General features: G+C 31.4%; 1 long non-coding RNA gene across 1 annotated transcript in view; it reads right to left on the bottom strand.

Moving 5' to 3' along the window:
• LOC109328414 overlaps window positions 1-4,189 on the bottom strand; it is a 13,602-nt gene that overhangs the window by 2,383 nt on the left and 7,030 nt on the right. The gene's annotated exons all lie outside the window — the stretch shown is intronic.

Raw genomic sequence — 4,189 nt, forward strand, 5'->3', positions numbered from 1 at the left:
ATCTGTTTCTATACTATACTGTTGTAACTCTGATATATCTGTTAGCTCTGTATATTTGCTTCGATCTCAGTTGATTGTCGTATAAGAAACTGAATTTGTTTGTGTAATCTGAGCTATTTTAATCGATTAAATTGCTTGCGTTAATCGATTATTCTTTCTCTGTTAATCGATTAATCTGGGGTTATTTCAGCATTATTTGTTGTTTGCGAAAAGCAGATACTCTGACCGCTACACCTATTCAACCCCCTTCTAAGTGTATTTTAGCCACTGATATCTAACAATTCACACAATAATCTTCACCCTGGAAAATATTATACTTCTTAGGAAATATGCATAGTAATATTCTCTACCTTAGAAAATATCATGCATCTTAGGAAATCTATGCACTTTGACTATAATTGTACTTCACCTTGCTTAATGCCTAACTTTCTTTAATAGCTCCTCCACATAAAAGTATACTCCTATTTCAGCATATGTCTTTCCAAGTATCATTGACAATGCTATTAAGATATCAGCTCTCTAAACTTATAGTGTAACATCTTGTAATGTAGCCTAATAGATCATACCGCCTAACCACCCATTTCTAGGAAGACTTTTGACATTATGAAACTTTCACACCAAAGTGCACTGGGAACCGCCCTCTTCAATATCCAACTCAACTTAACCAAGAAGCTTCCTTGAAAATCTAAAAAAACTGCCACCATTGTCTATACCAAAAATCATGGTTCCAAGAACTATTATACTCCATATTAGGGAGTGTACCCACATCACACACCTTCCATTAATGTCAACCAATGCCTACTGTCATACCCGGCATCTATGAAAATGTAAATGCACCACACCCTACATTTATACAAATTCCCATATTGCACCTGTACTCATCTCAATGCTTACATGGCATTGTGCATCCAAGTCAGTAGTGCATGTGTTACATAGTGCATCTAAGCCAATGAACGTGTGTTACACATGCATCTATTCCAATTCTTCCATGCTTCACTTGCATCTATTATAATGCGTCTATGTCACACCTGCATATAATCCATTCTCAGATGTCATACAACCCACTAATGTCCATGCAAAATTGTGGATCTGCAAGCAAAATGTATTTACGTACCCAAGAGTATTGATCATATAACAATGTATTATTAAGAATTAGAATTAGTAACTACAATCACATTAACATCCAACTCAATTAGGGTATACAAAACATATGTAAATATATTTTTTTACATGTATATGATACACAACCCTAAAATATACACATGTGAATAGTATTATTAAATATTCACTTATGCTAGGAGGCCCATATCCACAACTACGGACTCATACACAACTTGGTCGTGGTTTGTTGTTTTGTACCAAATGTAACGCCCACGCCCTTGACATATAGTCATAGGTCATACCTTGACCTAGTACATAGCCAAAGTTGACGTCGCACTTTAATCATGGTCCTCTATGTAACTCCACGTCTTCTAGTTTTTCAAGAACATAGATTATGTATCTTCATATGACCTAGTTGTATTCTACTGAATATGAGCCATTTGCACAATGAAGATTCTTAAATTGAAAATATGATTGTGGATATTTTAATGGTTTGGATTTATTTAAAGAGAACGATTTTAGGTTGAGAAATAGCTTTTCAAAGGTCAAGGACAAGTGATGAATCTCTCGTATTTTTTTAGCATTTTGGCGTTTGGATTTTGATGGCAAAAGTTTGGGACTGAACATGAAATTGATGGATATCATTTTTCTGTATAATAGATAATTAATCAATAATTTAATAAGTACATTTAAGCTTAATGAGTAATCCACTAAAGAAACATGTTCAACATAAATTTTAGATTGACCAATAAAGAAAAAAATGATAATATATTTAATGCATTTAAGAAAATAACTAATACTATAAATTAGAAAAAATATTAAATTACTCTTAAAATTAATTTTTGATTTCAAGTTCATATGGCATAAGTTTTTGTTTTCAGATTCATCCTTTAAATTATTTTCTCTTAAGTAAACAAAGGCTCTACACACACTTTGAGGGGTTGAATAGATGTGAGGCATAAATACGTGCACACTTATTTTTACTAGATAATCAATTAATGTTCAAAATTTTAACAAGTATTTACAGTGTTAATTGATTGATAATCGATTACAGAGAGTGTAGAATAAATTATGCAACTAGGTAGTTGATTGCAGATCAATTATCAACACAAAATTAAAAATCAATTTAATCATATGGGAACAAGAAGAACTTTGATAGTATTAGAACTAAGAATCACAGTAAAGCTATTCAGTGGTTTACAAGATTTAATGCCCAAGAAAAGTGGTAAATGAAAGTTAAAGAGTAAAGACACAGAGAAATTGACACCCAAAGTTGATCCTGGATCACAATAATCCACTAGCACTATAAGTAGTCTCTCTTTCTGATATGAGGATTTTCTACTAAATCGAATACTATGTACAAACATACTTCCATATTCAATCCTAAGCCAGTAGCTTGAACTCGAAGACAATAACAATGACCTTATTGTGCAGAGATTACAACATTGTGAAAAACAAAAATTCTTCAATCAATTGATATTGCTATGCAAATATAATTTTAGACTACAATGTGTGAATCTCAAAGTGTATAATGATGAATAAAAATATAAATTGATTACTTTGAGTGTATTATTCACAATTCATATTTATTCATCATTGACTTTTAAGTATAAGTAATACAAATAAATGATAATTGATATATTTATTGTGTATAAATTTTTACAATAACTATACATAAATATTACGCTAAGGAAAATTAATCTTAGTTGGTTGTTGTTGTCATAAATTATTTTCAATATTTTCTTCCTTAAACACATGTTGCACACAATCTTTGAATACTTTTCAGGTGCTTTCCTTTTATTTTCTATTTCAAATTTGTCTTTTAAGGATTTGTTTGAGAGTTGAATTTTGGAGGGGAAGAAACAGAAATAGAATGCTTGAAACCATAAAATACATTTGTGAAATGATTCATAAACTTTCTTTTTCCATTTTTTCCCTTCCAAAATCCAACTCTCAAATTAATCTTAAGTTATTTTATATTTCAATGTGGTCAAAGAAGTTGTTCTTATGTTAAATTAGTAGGTTAGAATTCATTTTCAAGTGATACATTTTCACAAAACTAAAATAGACAGATTTCATAGGTCTATATGTTTTAACCTTAATGATAACAAAATTAAAAAAGACTAAAATGGATTAAAAAAAGGACAAGACCAAATTAAAATGAATTCAAAAAAAGACAAGACCAAATTAAAATGGATAAAAAAAGACAAAGACCAAATTAAAAATAATAAATAATTTACCGGATGAATCAAATAACTTAGAATTAAAGATTTGATCCATACGTTTTGAATTAGTTAGGTAACCTTTTTCTTTTGAATTAAATCCGAGTATCTTGTTGTACTAAGGTCGTCTTTGTTCAATTATCAGATATTAATCATGTAACAACATATAGCTGATCAAAATGAGTTTTATTTCTTTATTATTTTCATATTATTTTGCAATTTTGTAGCTTTTGTATCTCAGATTGAGCCTAAGACCATCGATGAGGCCATTGAGGATGTGCACTGGGGTATAGCTATGCAAGAAGAGCTAAACCAGTTCGAACGTAACAGTGTTTGGGACTTGGTCCCTAAACCTAAAGATCATCCCATGATAGGTACCCGATGGGTCTTCAGAAACAAACTTGGCGAATATGGCTTAATCATTCGAAATAAGGCACGCTTGGTGGTCAAAGGCTACAATCAGGAGGAAGGTATCGACTACGACGAAACCTATGCCCCTGTAGCCAGATTAGAGGCCATCAGGATACTTCTTTCCTTTGCATCTATTATGAACTTCAAATTATTTCAAATGGACGTAAAAAGCGCCTTCCTGAATGGTTACATTCAAGAAGAAGTCTATGTTGACCAACCGCCTGGATTTGAAAATTTTAAATATCCGAACCATGTTTATAAACTTAAAAAGGCACTCTATGGTCTTAAGCAAGCTCCTAGAGCTTGGTATGATAGACTAAGTACCTTTCTTTTGGAAAAAGGGTTCGAAAGAGGCTTGGTTGACACAACGCTTTTTATTCGAAAATCAGAAAATCATGTATTACTTGTACAAATCTATGTGGATGACATAATATTTGGATCTACTAATGATATTC

Source organism: Lupinus angustifolius, chromosome LG15 (assembly GCF_001865875.1).
Source record: "Lupinus angustifolius cultivar Tanjil chromosome LG15, LupAngTanjil_v1.0, whole genome shotgun sequence".
NCBI lineage: Eukaryota > Viridiplantae > Streptophyta > Magnoliopsida > Fabales > Fabaceae > Lupinus > Lupinus angustifolius.